The sequence below is a fragment of the Macrobrachium rosenbergii genome, chromosome 1 (assembly GCF_040412425.1).
Source record: "Macrobrachium rosenbergii isolate ZJJX-2024 chromosome 1, ASM4041242v1, whole genome shotgun sequence".
In the NCBI taxonomy this organism is placed as follows: Eukaryota; Metazoa; Arthropoda; class Malacostraca; order Decapoda; family Palaemonidae; genus Macrobrachium; species Macrobrachium rosenbergii.
This window is the reverse complement of record NC_089741.1, coordinates 29,397,125-29,419,624: the sequence shown is the minus strand read 5'-3', so window position 1 is coordinate 29,419,624 and position 22,500 is coordinate 29,397,125. Positions and strand designations below refer to the sequence as shown.

At 35.3% G+C, this 22,500-nt stretch overlaps 1 long non-coding RNA gene across 1 annotated transcript in view; it reads left to right on the top strand.

Moving 5' to 3' along the window:
* The window catches only part of LOC136845331 (uncharacterized), a 53,301-nt gene that overhangs the window by 16,170 nt on the left and 14,631 nt on the right, over window positions 1–22,500 (top strand). The window contains exon 2 of the long non-coding RNA XR_010855148.1: window positions 1,318–1,413. This is a non-coding gene — a long non-coding RNA (uncharacterized lncRNA). The remainder of the gene's footprint in view (window positions 1–1,317; window positions 1,414–22,500) is intronic.

The following is a 22,500-nucleotide window of genomic DNA, read 5'->3' as shown; positions in this document are numbered from 1 at the left end:
ACACACACTGTATATACGAGTATATACAGTATGTGTGTGTGAATTACGAAAATCTCCTAATATTTTATTTGTTTCTTTACAAAAGAATTTTAATACACTGGATGTGTTTCAGACGCATCACTCTGTTGCATTTATTCTGTTACAAATGTTTTTTTTTATTTGTCCGATTATTTCAAAGACACAGCGATGTTCTATTTGCTCTTCGACATAATGTATTTGTAATCTTGTAGCAGTCTCGAATTCTCAACCGGCCTCTGTTGTCTAAATCAATACGCCTTTTTTTTTTTTTTCCTGCGGGATTTAATCTGTAGAATCCGTAGAAAAATAGGCTCACGAGAGCCTCATTTCGCAGTTTATTTGTTTGGTTTTATTTGTTTTTTCATTGTTATTTATCTTGTTTGTTTTGCGTTGTTATTTCTTTCGGATAGATAGTCTCTACTTTTTCGTCAAAGGTTTACTTACACTATTTGAGATCTTGGGCTTGCATCATTCTGCTTTTCTAACGAAAGTTGCAACTTGACTAATAATAATAATAATAATAATAATAATAATAATAATAATAATAATAATAATAATAATAATAATAATAATAATAATAAATAAGAAACAAATCCACAGTTATGTATGGGTACAGATATATTAACAAATAAACATATTTGTACCCATACATAATTACGGATTTGTTTCTCCATTTGAAGACTCATGGTACAATAGTAATTTTTAAATAATAATAATAATAATAATAATAATAATAATAATAATAATAATAATAATTAAAACCCTGTGTCGTATGGTGCGATTCACTTCAACTAAGATACAAGTCCTAATTTTTATCGTAAACATCAATGTTTCAGGTATATAATTTACCCTCTTAGACACATTAATTGAAATATAATAGATTCACATAACACATTCATTTTCAACATCGTCGGACGCGATTTCAGATAACATAATTAACTCTCGGAAGCAATTACTAACTATTTGTACCTGTCGACGCCATAATGATTTATATTTACATGGTGATAGGGGAAAGGATCTGATGCTTTCGGGCGAAAGTGGCGAAAGTTGTATGCAGGCCTTCACTTCGTCGAATGATTAATATTCACATGATAATAGGGAAAGGATCTGATGCTTTCAGGTGAAAGTGGTGAAAGTTGTATGCAGGCCTTCACTTCGTCGAATGACTTATGTTTACATAATAATATAGAAAGGATCTGGTGCCTTCAGGTGAAAGCGGTGTTGTTAGAATAAATGATTCTTGTAGATTGTATGCTGACATTCAAAATATTTATAAAACATATTTCCATTTATTCTCAGATCCGAGTTCCTTTGCCAGCCTGGGACATATTCTTCTCTTCTTTTATGGATAACCAAGAAATTATGAGATCAGGTCATCAGCAAAATGCAAATTAGGTAAGAAATTGTTTTTTGTAGTTCTACTAGACTGACTGATTTTCTTTACAAATCTTGCGTTGCCATAGCTAAATTTATCAACTATGAATTAGACTTGATTCAGTGCACCATTTTCGTGAAGGTTTGTGTAGCGGGATATATGTGCCGGGACGCTAGAAATGATTTTCCTAACTACCAGGGTGTGGATGGTGATTATCCTTTTTCCAGTTTTCTTAAAAATCTTTCATTGCCATTGCTAAATTAATCAACTGCAGTGAGTAGACATGTTTCACTGCACCATTTTGGACATTTTTGTCAAGATTTTTACGGAATATCTGTGTCAGGACGCAAGAACTGGTTTTTTCTAACTACCAGGGTTAGGACGGTAATTATCCTTTTTCCAAGGTATATAGCAAGGAAGATTCTCTCAGTAACAGTAGTAGTATTTCTCACTTGAATGAAGAAGTTGGTCTTCATAAAATGAAATTAGGTTTTGATAAGTATTTGCCACAGGTTGTATCGAAATGGTTTCTGACTTTTTATGACATTTACGTTGTGTGGATTAATGTCGTCATTTTTTTTTTTTTAGATATTTTTATCAATTTTTTTTGCTGTATTTTTGATGTCGATGGAGTTTGTGTTGATGTTGTGTTACCACAGTGATTTGTTGTGTACTTGGTTTGTCGTGAGCTTATACTGTCCGTGTTTGCCCTGTATATTATATATATATATATATATATATATATATATATATATATATATATATATATATATATATATATATATATGTGTGTGTGTGTGTGTGTATATTTATTTATCTATATATAAATAAATATGCACACACACACACACACACACATATATATATATATATATATATATATATATATATATATATATATATATATATATATATATATAATTTACAGTTAATGTATCAGTTGACCTTCCAGTAAAAATTGTATAAATCTGTTTACTTATAGCGAACGTATAAGGAGTTGAATAATTATGGTAATCGACAGTTTGGTAATTTGTATTACTCTCGGCAGTTGAAGAAATACCGGTTATTTCTTATCAAAGATGTTTTATGATAAAATAAAAAGTGTATTTTTGGGTGGGTTTCCAGTCTCTCTCTCTCTCTCTCTCTCTCTCTCTCTCTCTCTCTCTCTCTCTCTCTCTCTAAGAACTTCCAAAAAAGCTATTCCCTTCCCAGAGTCAAACCATTTCATTTTGATGTTCTGTCAACGCCGAATCCTTTGAGTAGAAACGCCCCAGAGTCCTATAGTCCTACAGACCTATAGACCTATAGTCACCTCCTACAGTCGCCCCCTTACATCCATTAGGCATGGAGCCATTTCACGGCTAAACACTCCCAACACAAGTTTAGATGAGGCACATTAATTATCAAGTAGGTGACTCCGAGGTACATTATGTGTCTAAGAGAAGGCTTTGTATAACGCGTCGACGGCAGCTCTGCCCAGAAGCCACTAGGGAACTCCAGCTGAGTAGGAGAGATCAGGTACCCGTTGATGATAGTTGTTTGTGGGGTGTTAATGGGAGGGTTGTTTGATTGAGTTTTTTTATAGATTGAGGGTAGAGGGTTAAGGTTTTGGGGGTGGGGGGAGGGTGTTGGTTGTGGAGTTTGATTTAGACAACAGGTAGATCAGATTATACCGGTTGATAATAGTAGTGGGTGGGAGAGATTTTGGGAGTGGTTGTTTGATTGAGTTTTTTCTGTTGGTTAAGGGTAGGTAGGGGGTTAGAGTGTGGGGGTGGGGAGGGTGTTGGTTGTGGAGTTTGATTTAGACAACAGGTAGATCAGATTATACCGGTTGATAATAGTTGTGGGTGGGAGAGATTTTGGGAGTGGTTGTTTGATTTTGAGATTTTTTTATAGGTCGAGGGTAGGTGGGGGTTAGGGTGTGGGGTTGGGAAGGTGTTGATAGTGGAGTTTGATTTAGACAACAGGTAGATCAGATTATACCGGTTGATAATAGTTATGCAGGGGAGAGATTTTGGGAGTGGTTGTTTGATTTCTAGATTTTTTATAGGTCAAGGGTAGTTAGGGGTTAGGATGTGGGGTGGGGGAAGGTGTTGGTAATGGAGTTTGATTTCGATTTTTGGTTTAATTAAGGAAAGGAATTGTAGTACGAATGGAGGAACGCGCCAGAATGGATTGTTAAAGGATTTATTGATTACAAAAATGAAGCAGCATTCAGATTTAAGTCTCTTCTCTGATTTGCTTGTTAGTGAGGAGCCTTTTCTTTGGGAATTTCCTTCTGTCACATCAAATTCTGGACTTCATTCGTAGAGTTTCGTTAAAGAATCAATACGTGCGCAGACATAAATGTGATATCTGTCGATCTGTATATATATATATATATATATATATATATATATATATATATATATATATATACAGTATATATATATATATATATATATATATATATATGTATATATATATATATATATATATATATATATATATATATATACATATATATATATATATATATATATATATATATATATATATATATATATATATATATATATATATATATATATATATATATATATATATATATATATATATATATGTATATATATATATATATATATATATATATATATATATATATATATATATATATATATATATATATATATATATATATACATACATATATACATACATATATATATACGAATATATATAATATATATATTTATATGTATATGTATATACTCTGTATATGTATGTGAATGAACGTAGTCAAGCCTTTTTTTATCACAGTGGACGTTTTTGCAGAGCTTTTTATAGACGATATCAAAAAGGATGTTAAACCAACCCATCCCAGTTAGGGTTCTTCATTTAAATTATAATATAAACATTAACACAAGGAATTTAATACTAAGAGGCATTCGTATTTGTAGCGCCTAAATGAAGACTTTAAAGGAATGCATTTATTTTATCCCAGTACGGACTTGCTTTCTAAAGAAAAAAAAAAAGTAAGAGTTCCGTTCAGTCGATATCAAACGGAGACGCGAAACCGTCTCGTGTATCGCAAGAAGTATTGGCGAACCCGTCACTGGTGCAAAACCAGTGGCTCGGAGAGATTTGAGAAGTATCTCGGAATGGTTAGGTGCGTGATTCAATTGCTTAAAAATGTCGGAGAGGAATTATTCACGGGCATTCAAGTAATTTTTAGGTTACCCAAATCTCGACAATTCTTCCAAGAACCCCGCCTTTAACTACGAAGGAGGTAGCATCAGAAGCCTCCATCTTTTTAATTTATTGTCTAAATAGTCTGATTGTGAATTGGACCTTTTCTCTTCCATGACAGTCCCCTCCTGTTCCACCAGTCTAAAGACAATCTCCTTCTGTTCCACCAGTCTAAAGAGAATCTCCTTCTGTTCCACTAGTCTAAAGAGAATCTCCTTCTGTTCCACCGGTCTAAAGAGAATCTCCTGTTCCACCAGTCTAAAGAGAATCTCCTTCTGTTCCACCAGTCTAAAGGCAATCTCCTTCTGTTCCACCAGTCTAAAGAGAATCTCCTTCTGTTCCACCAGTCTAAAGACAATCTCCTTCTGTTCCACCAGCCTAAAGAGAATCTCCTTCTGTTCCACCAGTCTAATGACAGTCTCTTATTCTACCAGTGTAAAGAGAATCTCCTTCTGTTCCACCAGTCTAAAGACAGTCTCCTGTTCTACCAGTGTAAAGAGAATCTCCTTCTGTTCCACCAGTCTAAAGACAGTGTCCTGTTCCACCAGTCAAGTCGAAAGACAGTCTCCTGTTCCACCATTCTAAAGACAATCTCCTTCTGTTCCACCAGTCTAAAGAGAATCTCCTTCTGTTCCACCAGTCTAAAGACTGTCTCCTTCTCTTCCACTGGTCTAAAGACAGTCTCCTGTTCCACCATTCTAAAGACAATCTCCTTCTGTTCCAACAGTCTAAAGACAATCTCCTTCTGTTCCACCAGTCTAAAGACAGTCTCTTCCACTAGTCTAAAGACAGTCTCCTGTTCCACCAGTCTAAAGACAGTCTCCTTCTCTTCCCAGTCCAGTTCCACCATTCTAAAGACAATCTCCTTCTGTTCCACCAGTCTAAAGAGAATCTCCTTCTGTTCCACCAGTCTAAAGACAGTCTCCTTCTCTTCCACTGGTCTAAAGACAGTCTCCTGTTCCACCATTCTAAAGACAATCTCCTTCTGTTCCAACAGTCTAAAGACAATCTCCTTCTGTTTCACCAGTCTAAAGAGAATCTCCTTCTGTTCCACCAGTCTAAAGACTGTCTCCTTCTCTTCCACTGGTCTAAAGACAGTCTCCTGTTCCATCATTTTAAAGACAATCTTCTATTCCACCAGTTTAAAGAGAATCTCCTACTGTTCCACCAGTCTAAAGACAGTCTCCTGTTCCACCAGTCTAAAGACTGTCTCCTTCTCTTCCACTAGTCTAAAGACAGTCTCCTGTTCCACCAGTGTAAAGACAATCTCCTTCTGCTCCACCAGTCTAGAGACAATCTCCTTCTGTTCCACCATTCTAAAGACAATCTCCTTCTGTTCCACCAGTCTAAAGACAATCTCCTTCTGTTCCACCAGTCTAAAGACTGTCTCTTTCTCTTCCACTAGTCTAAAAACAGTCTCCTGTTCCACCATTTTAAAGACAATCTCCTTCTGTTCCACCAATCTAAAGAGAATCTCCTTCTGTTCCACCAGTTTATAGGCAGTCTCCTGTTCTACCAGTGTAAAGAGAGTCTCTTTCTGTTCCACCAGTCTAAAGACAGTCTCTTCTCTTCCACCAGTCTAAAGACAGTCTCCTGTTCCACCATTCTAAAGACAATCTCCTTCTGTTCCACCAGTCTAAAGGAAACCTTCGTTTGTACGTACACCTTCAGATTAGTGATTAATCTGCTTTTATACACATATTTCCATGCCCCAATATGCAAACATTCAAGACCAGATAAACAATAAATAGACAAATAAATATGACTACTGTTTACTGAATACCAAAGTCATTACATTGCCAGCCTTTTTTCAAATTAACTTTCTTACGTCTTATTCCAAATCCGTTCTTATTGCTTATATAATTAATGCGATAAATAATATATATATATATATATATATATACATATTTTTCTTGAGCTACTTTCCTATGACTGTTACATCACAATCCGTGGTTTGCTTCGCCTGTAACGCTGGCCACACTGCTCTTCTCCACGATCCCTCCTGCTATCAGTTGAACCTTTTGCCGTTTCAGAATTGGATACTGCATTTTCTTTAAAATCACATTCATTCATTATTATTTAACGAAGAAATACGAAGAAAAACCGAAAACAGGTAATCAGTCACTGATATGATAATACCATTTCATTCAAGTGAATCAGCATTGAGCTTATTATCATATTGACTAGAAGACAATAATTCAGTTTGAAGAGATCAGTAAACAGTGGAACTGTTGCTTATTTTATTTTTATTCTGCATTAGCCAATGAAAATGCTCAGGTGAATGGGGTAAGAATTCTATGATGTCCCCAAAAATGTGCTTTTTTGGTGTAATTTTAGAATAATTTTGAGTCTTTTAGATGAACAAAAATAACTCAGCGAAGCGTGTGCAGTGAGCTCACTGTCTCATGTATTTTGGTAGTTACAGTTCCCCCAAATTGCCTGAGTCCTTATTGTAAAATCATTTAAATATATAACATAACTTTAACCTCTTTTATGAAGGACATATATCAAAGTGTATACTTCCATTAGCATTCTATGACCTGGCTGTGTTTAACATACCGACGATTTTATGGGGCGGTATTAGTATTATTAGTAAGCAAATTGACCCAGGTTGCAATAAAGAACGAATCAACACGTGCGTAATGGGTACTTACAAACTATGCCATAAATATCCCGTCTAAAAGTCTCAGTAAAAATATTACGGAGGGCAATTCACTCTTCGGTTAATGACTCACTCGTTACCTAACTCAGCATATAAAATTTACCTCCGTTTTTAGCAAAGGACCCTCTCCCCATGCCCCCAATTAATGAACGACCCGCAAAGGGGCCTCGGGGACCCAAGTCAATGCATAATAAAGTGATTAACGATATGATAATTAGAGACAGAAGATTTCGGGAAGCCTCATTGTCTCTCATTACGGTCGACGATGTTTACTAAACACTTAATTGGCGAGCAATGAAAAATAAATGGCGGATGAAAGAATGTAACAAGTGGAAGTAAATTGCTCGAGTTTGTTTTTTGGGAACGTAGAATAAAGGGGGAATAATTAGCAGGTCGAAGGATAAAGTAATAGTTAAAATTCCCTTTATGTTGTCGATTAATTAGAATTACATCAATACAAAATCTTTATCTAATCAGTATCCAGGCAGTAGTGAATATAAAATCTGTATGAACGCTGCCATTTTTATAGTCAAAATTCCCTTTATGTTGTCGATTAATTAGAATTACATCAATACGAAATCTTTCTTTAATCAGTGTCCAGGCAGTAGTGAATATAAAATCTGTATGAACGCTGCCATTTTTGTATTTTAAATAAATCGTATAGCAGAGCTGAAATTATTATGAAAGCTGCCACTGAAATATATAAAAAATACACATGAAATTTTTAAAGTAATTCACAGTAGTGGAGCAGGAAAGAAAGATTTTCGGAAGTGATAAAAGCGCTAACTGTTGATTAAATGATTTCTAAAAATCACAATAAAAAAAAATTTTCTGTACTTCGAAGTACAAACGTCACTCTTATGATCATCTGCACCAACCTTTAAATTGAATGATTACTAGGGATCACAGCAGAAAAAAAGTTGTAAAAAAGTTTTAATTTACTTGGCGGTACAAACGTTACAGTTGTAGATCAGCTGCGCTGCACTGTACAGCAGTTCTTGCCAATCCCAGATGAAATGAGGATGATGACATCATTTGAACACTATAATTGTGTGTGGCTTTGGATTTCCCCAGTGGATTAACCGGGAGATTACGAAGATTAAGGTTTTGAAGCACAATTCATGTTGAATGATTATGTGGTGTGGATTGTTAACTTAGCCTCTCAGCCTTTCAGTAGTCTGAAAAGAAAACTATTGTGCCGGCTTTGTCTGTCCGTCCGCACTTTTTCTGCCCGCCCTCAGATCTTAAAAACTACTAAGGCTAAGGGGCTGCAAATTGGTATGTTGATCATCCACCCTCCAGTCATCAAACACACCAAATTGCAGCCCTCTAGCCTCAGGAGTTTGTATTTTATTTAAAGTTAAAGTTAGCCATAATGGTGCGTCTGGCAACGATATAGGCCAGGGCACCACCGGGCCATGGTTAAAGTTTCATGGACCGCGGCTCATACAGCATTATACCGAGACCGCCGATAAACAGATCTATTCTCGGTGTCCTTGATTTTACGTTATACAGAAAACCCGATTGCGCCGAAGAAACTTTGGCACATTTTTCACTTGTTTAATCATTTAACAACTAATATCAACAATGCGTAAAACACTTGAAAAGATTCCGTTTTGCGTTAAGTTTACACTTCATTCCAATTCTTTGCCATAACACTTACTGTATAATTATTGGGGTTGGGTGCGGGTGATTGGCGGGGCTGTGGAAATGGTCGGGGTTGAGGTAGGGGAGTTTTGGTGGGCCATTTTGGTGGGCCAGAATTCGACCATTTGAAATTGACCAGATAGCCTAGTTGAATTTCAAGTAACTGTTGTAGTAGGTGTTTGGGAGCTGACGGTAAATACCCACTGCTGATATCTTTAAAAGCTAGCTTTGACTGGCGAAAGCTCAAGCTCACCACCAATCAGAAGCAAGATCGAGGTTCCAGTGATTTCGGCTGTAGGAATTTTCTCGTCAGCTCCAAAGAAACAAAACCATTAGACTTTTTCCTTTTAGACAGAATCATATCAGTGTTCACGGTAGTTGTCCTGCTTATATCGCTGGCTCAACGATTATATCCAACATTCTCTCTCTCTCTCTCTCTCTCTCTCTCTCTCTCTCTCTCTCTCTCTCTCTCTCTCTCTCTCTCTCTCGCTGTTTTCTGCTATTGTTTCTCTTCAGTATGAAATCTTTTGGTTTGGTTACTGTGTGAAGACACTGCTTGTGAGAGAACAAATTGTTTATTTCTCTCTTCAGATTTTTGTCTGGAGGAGAAATTCTCTCTCTCTCTCTCTCTCTCTCTCTCTCTCTCTCTCTCTCTCTCTCTCTCTCTCTCTCTCGCTAAATATTACCAAGAAGACATTGCTTATGAGAGAACAAATTCTCTCATTTCTCATTTATTCATCGTTCTTAATATGAAGTTTTTAATTTCATCTGGAGGAGAAATTTCTCTCTCTCTCTCTCTCTCTCTCTCTCTCTCCTCTCTCTCTCTCCCTCTCTCTCTCTCTCTCTATCTATCTATATATATATATATATATATATATATATATATATATATATATATATATATATATATACACACACACACACACACACACATATATATATATATATATACATATATATATATATATATATATATATATATATATATATATATATATATATATATATATATATATATAATACACTTGAAATATCTATGTACTTTACTTGTTCCTTTAATACAACTTCATTGAAAATCCACCCGTCAGGAAATAAAAGCAGTGTTCTCTCTCTCTCTCTCTCTGAGCATTCCCCAAAAAAACGCAAGAAGTAAATGTCTGTCCCCCGAGTGAGCTGATTCCCGCGCCATTAGAGGTGATTCCAGCATTCTTCCCGCCAGGGTTTATCAAACCGGTCCAGAATCCTCGGATGAATACGGCCCTCAGGAATGAATAGGTTTCCCGAACCAGCAGGAGGATGAAGCCCCTGCAGAGATCGGGATTAGGTCTTTATTGTCACCTTTTTTTTTTTTCCTTTTTTCCTTCGTCGTTTTCTAATACGTCCCTTTTATTATTGGGATCATTTCGGATGTTCGATTTTTGAAGGTCTCTCTCTCTCTCTCTCTCTCTCTCTCTCTCTCTCTCTCTCTCTCTCTCTCTCTCTCTCTCTCTACACACACACACACACATATATCTCTCTCTCTACATACACACACACACACATACATGTATACATATATAATATAATAATATATAGATAGATATAAATATATTTATATGTACGTATATGTATACGTACATAAACATATATTTATAGTATCTACATGCGCCCCCTTTCTCTCTCTCTCTCTCTCTCTCTCTCTCTCTCTCTCTCTCTCTCTCAGATCAGGCACCATTTTCGTCTCTGCCTGTTTGCTACGGCAAAAAAAAAAAAAAAAGGTATTTCCAACTGTTATCGATTTCAGCAGAAAAATAAACAGGAACCGTTCAGTCTAATGTATATCCCAAAGATATTGTATTTGAATAAACGGAAGGAATAAAAAGCTCGCGAATTTGATACAGATATCGACCGATTACCCGGTAAATTTCAATACGCCATTATCATTGAATCAAAGAATTAGTAACTACCTGTATGCGTTCAGAATCGAGGTACCTATTACTTACTCTATCCACGGTCATTTTTTCTTGCTGGAAATAAACTTATTCCGGTTCACTTCTCTCCTTTCGCTGGAACTCGATCTGCTTCCAGATCTGGATGTGAATGGTTAATTATTTCTTTGATTTCTGAATGCAGAATACTAACCAGAATTTGCGTATAGAAAACGACTCAAATTCCTTGTTTACAAAACCATTTAATACTTTTTTTTTATTTCCGAAAGCAGAATACTAACCTCAGTTTGTTTATAGAAAAACTAAACAGAATTTGTGTATGGAAAACAATTGTAATTACTTGTTTACAAAAATATTTAATGTATTTTAGTCTTTTGTAAAAGAAAACTATTGTGTCGGCTTTTTCTGTCCGTCCGGACTTTTTCTGTCCGTCCGGACTTTTCTGTCCGCCCTCAGATCTTAAAAACTGCTGAGGCTAGAGGGCTGCAAATTGGTATGTTGATCATCCACCCTCCAATCATCAAACATACCTAATTGCAGCCGTGTAGCCTCAGTGGTGTTTATTTTATCTAAGGTTGAAGTTAACCATGACCGTGCTTCTGGCAACGATATAGGATGGGCCACCACCGGTCCGTGGTTAAAGATTCATGGGCCGCGGTTCATACAGCATTAAACCTAGACCACCGAAAGATAGATCCATTTTCGGTGGCCTTGATTATACACTGTAGCGGCTGTACAGAAAACTCGATTGCGCCGAAGAAACTTCGGCGCATTTTTTTACTTTTTTTAATTTCTAAAAGTAGAATATTGACCGCAATTTGCTTATAGAAAACCACACTAATTCCTTATTCACAAAAGCATTTAAAACATCTGCAGTTGAACTATCATATTCTCTTTCAAAAAAAAAAAAACATGCTGTAAAAAAATGTAATTATTTATTTTATTTCTGAAAGCAGAATGTTAACATGAATTTTGTTTGTAGAAGAGAACTCTTCATTCCTTGTTTGCATAAGCATTTTAAACAATTGCAACACCAACTGTAATTTTCCCTTTCTTTCTTTACGAGATTTTATCGTTTGCTTGCTTACAAAAACAAACGAAAAACATTCTTAGACTCCCATGAGCTCCATCATATTTCTGGTGCCGATTTCATCGGTTCTAGCCTCACTAATATATAATTTATTACATTTATTCAGTTACATATATATATATATGTGTATATATGAATATATATTATATATATATATGTATATATATATATATATATATATATATATATATATATATATATATGCATATATATATATATATATATATATATATATATATATATATATATATATATATATATATATATATATATATATATATATATATATATATATATATATATATATATATATATATATATATATATATATATATATATATATATATATATATATATATATATATATATATATATATATACACAAGACAAAGAATGCACGTTGTATAGACACCACACACCCATCACTCAGAATGAAACGAAGCGTTACGTCACGGAGGACTGATATCTGAAATGAGATCTCTTCAGGCAAGAGCGTTACGGTAGTATTCAGAAATGAGAAATCCGATGAACAGGAAATTTATCCCAGCAGTCTGATGTAACTCTACTCATTTTGCCTCCGGTAAACCTTCGGTATTCCTTCGGGAATCCTTCGGTGTTTCTTCGGTAATCCCCAGGAGTCTGACGTTATTATATTAGTTTTGCCTCCGGTAAACCTTCGGTAATCCTTTGGTAATCCTTCGGTAATTCTTCGATAATCCTTCGGTATTCCTTCGGTAATCCTTCGGTAACCCTTCGGTATTCCTTCGGTATTCCTTCTGTAACCCTTCGGTAATCCTTCGGTAATCCATCGGTAATCTTTCGGTAATCCTAGGGCAGAGAAGAACCTTTGGAGCGTCTGATCTGACAAAGGACACTCGGTGAGAGGTGGTCGCTGCGTTTTCCATAATGCGGGTGAATGGGGTCGGGTTTTAAAGGGCTACGCGTGTTCTCCTAATTGAATTTCGGGTTCCATCACAACGGAAGGCCTTCCCCTTGTTTAGCGGATGATGAGGATACGGTGGCAGATAGACAGATAGACAAAGTTTTCCAATGAATGGTAAAGAGACGAAGATTTTGCATTGATAAATGAAGAGAGGAAAAGGGTAAGGCACGTGTGTGTGTGTGTGTGTGTGTATATATATATATATATATATATATATATATATATATATATATATATATATATATATATATATATATATATATATATATATATATATATATATTTGTGTGTGTGTGTTCTTAGGACAGAAATAAGTTTTTAGGACGCGTACCAGCTGAAGTATAGGCAACACTCAGGTATTCTCAGGGTCAACTTTATCTTCAGTCGCCAGGCCTTCTTATATTTAACCCCGCTCCTTCCCATCCCCCAACTCCCCAACCCCGTACCACTTCTTCGTTGCTATTCCTATCATTTCCTTCACCTTTTTCGTCTCTTGTGACATTTTCTGTAATTCCATATCTCTCGCTTTCTGTCTGATTCCGCCGTCCTAGAATAGTTGTGGTATCAAAAGAATTATGCATAATTCTCTGTCTATATAAATAGATATTCCTACATAAGTGTGTAAGAGAATAGTTTATTTCAATATTTTGTCTACAAATAGATATTCCTACGTCATTATAGTTGAACAGGAAAGGTTCTTGATATATTCACATGACATAACTTTGTAAGAGAATGGTTTATTTTAATCTTCTGTCTATAAATAGATATTCCTACGTCATTAGAGTTGAATAGGAAAGGTTCTTGACACATTCACGTGACATAACTTTGTAAGAGAATGGTTTATTTTAATCGTCTGTCTATAAATAGATATTCCTATTCACATGAAATAACTTTGTGAGGGAATAGTTTATTTTAATTTTCTATCTATAAATAGATATTCCTACGTCATTATACTTGAATAGTAAAGGTTTTTGATATATTTACGTAAAGTAATTTTGTAAGGGAATGGATTATTTCGCTTTTATGCCCCAGTGCAGTTGTAGGGAATAGTTCTTTCTTGTCTCAAGAGAAGTAGAAAAAGCTTGCATGTATTATAACAAGCAAAAAATACGCCGAAGTTTCTTCGGCGTAATCGAGTTTTCTATACAGTCGCTACAGCGTATAATCAAGAGCACCGAAAATAGCTCTATCTTTCGGTGGTCTCTGGATATGCTGGATGAGCCGCGGCCCATGAAACTCTAACCACGGCGCGGTGGTGGCCAGTCCTATATCGTTGCCAGAAGCACGATTATGGCTAACTTTAACCTTAAATAAAATAAAAACTTCTGAGGATAGAGGGCTGCAATTTGATATGTTTGATAATTGGAGGGTGGATGATCAACATACCAATTTACAACCCTCTAGCCTCAGTAGTTGTTAAGATCTGAGTGCGGAGAGAAAAAAGTGCGGCACAATAGTTTTCTTTTACAGAAAACTAAAACTCTAATCAAATATAAGATTCCTGAATAATCGTGACCTTTTTCCCAATTGTAAATTGTGTCGAAGTGATGTTATGGGAGCTGGTTATTCAAACGTTTATTCAAATTCAGAACATTCATTAAAACTCATCCAGTCCGGAATCTCGTTTGTGAAAATTCAGGACATTCATGAAAGTAAATCTTGAAATTAAGTGAGAAAATTAATCTAATTTGAAATAGGAGTTTCACGCTCATTAAATCTCATTAGAGCAAAATGAACTCCGCTTGAAGTAACAGCTAATCGTTCATTAAGCCACGAGGAAAAATTAACCCCACTGAAAAAGGGGATATATGCACGTTCATAAATGTATTGGGGAAAATCAAGTTCATATGAAGTCAAAGTAACACGTTCGTAAGATACCATGAGAAAATTAACTCCTTATAAGATAGAGTCATCACATTTATAAAGGTCAGGTTAGGGGGTTGAAAAATCAACTCCATATGACAAATAGAGCTGCCAGTTCTGAAAATCCAACTATGGAAAATTTACTCCATTCGAAAAATCAACTCCACATGACAAATAGAGCTGCCAGTTCTGAAAATCCAACTTGGGAAAATTTATTCCATTTGAAAAATCAACTCCATATGACAAACAGACCTGCCAGTTCTGAAAACCAACTAGGGAAAATTTACTCCCTTTGAAAAATCAACTCCATATGATAACTAGAGCTGCCAGTTCTGAAAATCCAACTTGGGAAAATTTACTCCATTTGAAAAATCAACTCCATGTGGCAAATAGAGCTGCCAGTTTTGCAAATCCAACTTTGGAAAATTTACTCCATTTGAAAAATCAACTCCATATGACAAATAGAGCTGCCAGTTCTGAAAATCCAACTTGGGAAAATTTACTCCATTTGAAAAATCAACTCCATGTGGCAAATAGAGCTGCCAGTTTTGCAAATCCGAATTTGGAAAATTTACTCCATTTGAAAAATCAACTCCATATGACAAACAGAGCTGCCAGTTCTGAAAATGCAACTTGGGAAAATTTACTACCTTTGAAAAATCAACTCCATATGATAACTAGAGCTTCCAGTTCTGAAAGTGCAACTTGGGAAAATTTACTCCATTTGAAAAATCACAACTCCATATGACAAATACAGCTGCCAGTTCTGAAAATCCAGCTTTGGAAAATTTACTCCATTTGAAAAGTCAACTCCATATCACAAATAGAGCTGCCAGTTCTGAAACTCCAAGTAAGGAAAATTCACTCCATTTGAAAAATCAACTCCATATGACAAATAGAACTTCCAGTTCTTAAAATCTAACTAGGTAAAATTTACTCCATTTGAAAAATCAACTCCATGTGACAAATAGAGCTTTCAGTTCTGAAAATGCAACTTGGGAAAATTTACTCCATTGGAAAAATCAACTCTGTAAGCCAAATAGTTTTCAGTTTTCTGAAAATCCAACTTATGACAAGTAGAGCTGCCAGTTCTGAAAATCCAACTTTGGAAAATTTACTCCCTTTGAAAAATCAACTCCATATGATAACTAGAGCTGCCAGTTCTGAAAATCCAACTTGGGAAAATTTACTCCATTTGAAAAATCAACTCCATGTGGCAAATAGAGCTGCCAGTTCTGAAAATCCGACTTTGGAAAATTTACTTCATTTGAAAAATCAACTCCATATGACAAATAGAGCTGCCAGTTCTGAAAATGCAACTTGGGAAAATTTACTACCTTTGAAAAATCAACTCCATATGATAACTAGAGCTTCCAGTTCTGAAAATCCAACTTGGGAAAATTTACTCCATTTGAAAAATCACAACTCCATATGACAAATACAGTTGCCAGTTCTGAAAATCCAACTTTGGAAAATTTACTCCATTCGAAAAATCAACTCCATATGACAAATAGAGCTGCCAGTTCTGAAACTCCAACTAGGGAAAATTCACTCCATTTGAAAAATCAACTCCATATGACAAATAGAACTTCCAGTTCTTAAAATCCATCTAGGTAAAATTTACTCCATTTGAAAAATCAACTCCATGTGACAAATAGAGCTTCCAGTTCTGAAAATGCAACTTGGGAAAATTTACTCCATTGGCAAAATCAACTCCGTAAGCCAAATAGTTTCCAGTTTTCTGAAAATCCAACTAGGTAAAATTTACTCCATTTGAAAAATCAACTCCATATAACAAGTAGAGCTGTCAGTTCTGAAAATCCAACTTGGGAAAATTTACTCCATTTGAAAAAGCACTCCATATGACAAATTAGAGCTGCCAGTTCTGAAAATCCGACTTTGGAAAATTTACTCCATTTGAAAAATCAACTCATATGACAAATAGAGCTGCCAGTTCTGAAAATCCAACTTTGGAAAATTTACTCCATTGGAAAAATTAACTCCGTATGACAAATAGAGCATCCAGTTCTTACAATCCAACAAGAGAAAATATTCTCTATTGGATAGTATGAGCTACGCATCCAGAATATTCACTGTGGAAAGTGAACTCCAAATAAAACAAGAGATCTTGAAATTTGTTATCCAGTGCAGAAGATTATATGTGAAATTTTATACCTACTCTAATTCACAAAATTCATTTTGGGAAAACCAACTCCGTGTGAGAGATTTTCATGTTCGGGAAAATATCCGGTAGAGGATAAGTAACTCCACGTGAAGTAATAATAATAATAATAATAATAATAATAATAATAATAATAATAATAATAATAATAATAATAATTATTATTATTATTATTATTATTATTATTATTATTATTATTATTATTATTATTATAGAAAAAGCCAAACGGGTGCGGAACTACATTTGCATAGCATTATATTACCTAAGAATACATAACCTTGATCATCAAATCAACAATAAAACACCACAAATTAAAGTGATTACATGTAATTATCAAAGTATTACCATCCATGGTTAATGAAAGACAATCACCATGACACTGAAATATTAAAGATAAAGAAGGAAAAGCGTTTTGAGATGTTCGAGTCATATTCCCAAGTGGAATTCGCTCGGTGGATAAGTGGTCGAGGAGGAGTTGTTTGCGCAAAGATGCTACGTACCAGATGAACGGACTGTTTTTTTTAGATGTGGGGGCCAGAGTGACGTTTGTTTCTCTGTCTGTCTGTCTGTCTGTCTCTTTTTATCCATTCCTCTTGTCTGTCTCATTTTCCTATTTTTTTTCTGTGCCTGTATATATATATATATATATATATATATATATATATATATATATATATATATATATATATATATATATATATATATATATATATATATATATATATACATATATATATATATGATTTTTGTCTGTCCCTCGTTTTCTCCTTTTTCTGTTTTCATCTCTCTCTCTCTCTCTCTCTCTGCACCTTTTACACTTTTCTCAGTCTGTCATTTCCCCATTTTTCTATTTTTCCTCTCTCTCTCTCTCTCTCTCAGATGGGGTGGGAATGAATCCTACATAGATTTTTCTATCGCAAGAAATGATTGATTCATCGCCGAAGATATACAGGAATCGCTTCCAAAACGTGGGAATGCGACGTAAATATTTCCTTTCTTTGTTCGTTTATCGCCTCGACATATTTCTGTCAGATTCCTTCCGACGTTGTCGATTTCACCTCCAGGGAAGAAGTAATTTATTTATTGCCTGAATTATTGACAAGAAGCTTTCTAGAAGTGACCCCCCTTTTTTTTTGTCTCAGGCGTCTCTTTCGGAATTTTTTTTTTTTAGACTGATCTTTAATTTTCTGTCCGTCAGCACTTTATTCTGTCCGCACTTTTTTTTTTGTCCGCCCTCAGATCTTAAAAACTGCTGAGGCTAGAGGGCTGCAACTTGGTATGTTGATCATCCACCCTCCAGTCATCAAACATGCCAAATTGCAGCCCTCTAGCCTCAATATGTTTTATTTTGTTTAAGGTTAAAGTTAGCCATAATCGTGCTTCTGACAACGGTAACGATATAGGGTAGGCCACCACCGGGCCGTGGTTAAAGTTTCATGGGCCACGGCTCATACAACATTATACTGAGACCACCGGAAGATAAATCTGTTGTCGGTGGCCGTGATTATACTCTGTGCAGAAAACTCGATTGCGCGGAAGAAACTTCGGCGCATTTTTTACTTGTTTTCTTTTGATGACCGTAAAAAATTAAGAGACGAAAGTCCTTGTATTGTAGCAGATAAGACTCAGAATTATGTGAACGCTTCGAAAATTGTAATTTTGAAGTCTTTCTGGGCTGATTTTAAAATGAGAAATTCAGCAGAATACAAAATGAAACAAAATGTGTAGTTGTTATGAACACCAGGAAAAACCTTAAATGATATATTGAATCCAAATTGTTGATGCTGCAACGGAAATGCAAAGCTTCGTGTCTTGCATCTGAATGAACTCTTTGGTAGTTGGATTTGCTTAAGTAATATTTTCGTTGTGAATGTGTCCACGGAGAATACAGAATTACCCGAGTGTGAATATTACCTTTTATTATGGTTCGAAACCAGTTAAGTTTATCCAGTTCTAAAGTGAAGTGGACGTTTTAACCTTCTTGCTAGTATTAATGCTCAATGCAAACAGATAAGAGCAACATATGTACCAAAGACTTTAGTCCAGTTGATCCCGCTGGGGGGTAGCGCCGTCAGTGCACCTCACGCGGTGCCCTGTAGGCAATACTTTACGGCGTTCCTTCGGCCCCTAGCTGCAACCCCTTGCATTTCTTTAACTGTACCTCCGGTCATATTTTACACTCGACCCCTCTCCTAACAATAATTATTAATTCATGGTGCAACTGCGAGGTTTTCCTCCTCCTACACCTTTCAAAACTTTTTACTGTCAATTTCCCATTTCAGCGCTGAATGATCTTACAGGTCCCAGCGCTTGGCCTTTGGCCTAAATTCAATTTTCTACTCTTTCAGTCGAGTAGAAAACAAAATGAAAAAGATATCGTTAACCCAAGTTACTTTTTCATCCTTTTCTTTAGAATGTCTTCTTATTGGCTTTTAGTTTTCTCTAAAAGAAAGCTATTGTGCCGGCTCTGTCTGTCCGTTCCCACTTTGTTCTGCCCGCTCTTTTTCTGTCTGCGCTTTTTCTGTCCGCCCTCAGATCTTAAAAACTACTGAGGCTAGAGGGCTGCAAATTGGCATGTTGATCATCCACCCTCCAGTCATCAAGCATACCAAATTGTAGCCCTGTAGCCTCAGTAGTTTTTATTTGATTGAAGGTTAAACTTTGCCGTGATCGTGCTTCTGGCAGCGATATAGAATATGCCACCACCGGTCCGTAGTTAAATTTTCATGGGCCACGACTCATACAGCATTATACCGAGACTACCGAAAGGTAGATCTATTTTAGGTGGCTTTGATTATACGCTGTAGGCTACAGAAAACTCGATTGCGCCGAATAAACTTCGACGCAGCTTTTACTTGTTTCTTTTTGCTCAAGCGTATTATATATATATATATATATATATATATATATATATATATATATATATATATATATATATATATATATATATATATATATTATCATATGCAAAATAGCATTCAGGTATTGAATATGAAGTCTCCTTGTGGTGTTTTTATTTTTTAATTTTCATCTAAAAAATCTTCACTGTGGGCTCTTAACATGTTAATTTCGCATTGTGTTTGGGAATAGGTTTTCCACTGAAAACCTAGAAATCCGGATTTGGAAATGACACAACGGTGACTTAATACTTTCACACCAAGATTTCTGAGGTGGTGACAGAGAGAGAGAGAGAGAGAGAGAGAGAGAGAGAGAGAGAGAGAGAACTCAAAAATATTATTGAAATTATAAAGTGGTAACTGAACATTATAAAGAGGTAACGGAAAAAGAGAAAACTTGAAATAAATTGAAATTAGAAAGAGGTAAAAGGTGCAAAGAGAGAGAGAGAGAGAGAGAGAAGAGAGAGAGAGAGAGAGAGAGAGAGAGAGAGAGAGAGGTGGAAGTCGGAAAAATACAAAATTCAAAATAAACAATTGAAATTGAGAACAGGTAAATAATACAGAGAGAGAGAGAGAGAGAGAGAGAGAGAGAGAGAGAGAGAGAGAGAGAGAGAGAGAGAGAGAGAGAGAGAGAGAGAGAGAGAGAGGGGAGGGTGGAAGTCGTAAAAATACAAAATTCAATATAAATAATTGAAATTAAGAACAGGTAAATAATACAGAGAGAGAGGAGAGAGGGTGGGGGTTCGCAAAAAGAGAAAATTCAAAACAAATAATTGAAATACCTCACTTGGAACCAACGCCGGGCCTGTGTCCCCTGGCCATTCAATATTCATATGAATGACATAATGCATAAATGCTGGCTTTAATAAAACGAAGTCCATTGTATTATTACTCGGTTTAGCTTTCATCTCGACAAAGCCATGCTTCAGAGCATTATTTGCCTGGGGGGAGGGGAGAGGGAGAGAGAGAGAGAGAGAGAGAGAGAGAGAGAGAGAGAGAGAGAGAGAGAGAATAGAGAACATATCTGATGCCAGGTTACGGAAATCAGTCTGTCAGTTTCCTTATGTGAGTAAGAAATTAAATAAAAGAAAAAACCTGGCGGTATATGTCCGGAGGAGTGGAATATGATTGCGTGACTCCAGTTTATGGGAATAAATCAGTTTCCTTATATGAGTGAAATATTATGTAAGAAAAATTGCAAAAAATCGACGAAGAAAATATTTAAATCATAAAAAAATTGATGCAGTTTCTTTAAAAGCTTATTGATTGATTGATTTTTTCTTGTAAAATATCCATGGTTCCGTAGCTCGTTGTAGACTACTGTTGAAGAGAAGCTCTACTTATTGATGAAATCTGTAGACATTTTTTCTCTACCTTCCTCTGTGATTCAAGTCATTTGGTTTGTTCTCCCGCCCGTCTCGGGATCAAGTACTTGTTGAGTTAAACCAAGAGAGCCCTCGGTGACAAATGGTACTGAGAGAGGTTCAACTAAGGAGAGAAATCTTGGCACATTTAGAATGGAAATGGACTGTAAAATAAAATGAATATGACATATATATATATATATATATATATATATATATATATATATATATATCTATATATATATATATATATATATATATATATATATATATATATATATATATATATATATATATATATATATATACATATATATACATATATATACTCGTATATACAGTATATATATTATTTATATATATGTATATATATCTAATTTTTTGTTTAAAATGGATATGATAAACATTCACCCTAAAGTGTCTCATTTTTTTTTTCTTTTTCTTTTTGTTTATCCAGTAAATTTATATTATGGGCGACGGTATTATATCTTATCTTAGGTAACCTTACGCTAGGTATTACAGTATATTAATAAAAAAAAATTACCACAAATTTACATCAGCAGGAAGATACAGTCATGTGTATGATGGTACATCAGTGACCACCAAATCTACATTAACAAAACAAAAAAAAAAAAAAACTGTAACTCACGTTCGCAATTTCCTCTCATGTAAGTCAAGTCGGCGTTAATGCGATAAAACCTGTCCCTGTATCTTTTTTCTCTTTTTTTTTTTTTTTTTGAAAATGGAGCTGAATGAGATCATGCAAAAAGAGATACTCGTATATTCATAATTGGGTTTCCAACTTTAATAAAACGAAATTCATGGCATCATTACGAGGCTGGGAATGTAGCTTCCAGCTACCGCTGCGCACCAGAATTAGTTGCTCGTGTGTGTGTGTGTTTGAGAGAGAGAGAGAGAGAGAGAGAGAGAGAGAGAGAGAGAGGTTTTAGGAGAATGGATAGTAGAGTGCTATTTTTAATAAAATGTAGTCTGTGTGTGTGTGTGTGTGAGAGAGAGAGAGAGAGAGAGAGAGAGAGAGAGAGAGAGAGAGAGAGAGAGAGAGAGAGAGAGAGAGGTTTTAGGAGAATGGATAGTAAAGTGTTATTTTTAATAAATGCAGTGTGTGTGTGTGTTTGTGTGTGTGCGTATGTTTGAGAGAGAGAGAGAGAGAGAGAGAGAGAGAGAGAGAGAGAGAGAGAGAGAGAGAGAGAGTTTTAGAATAATGGATAGTAAAGTTCTCTTTTTAATAAAATGCAGTGTGTGTGTGTGTGTGTTTTTTTTTGAGAGAGAGAGAGAGAGGAAA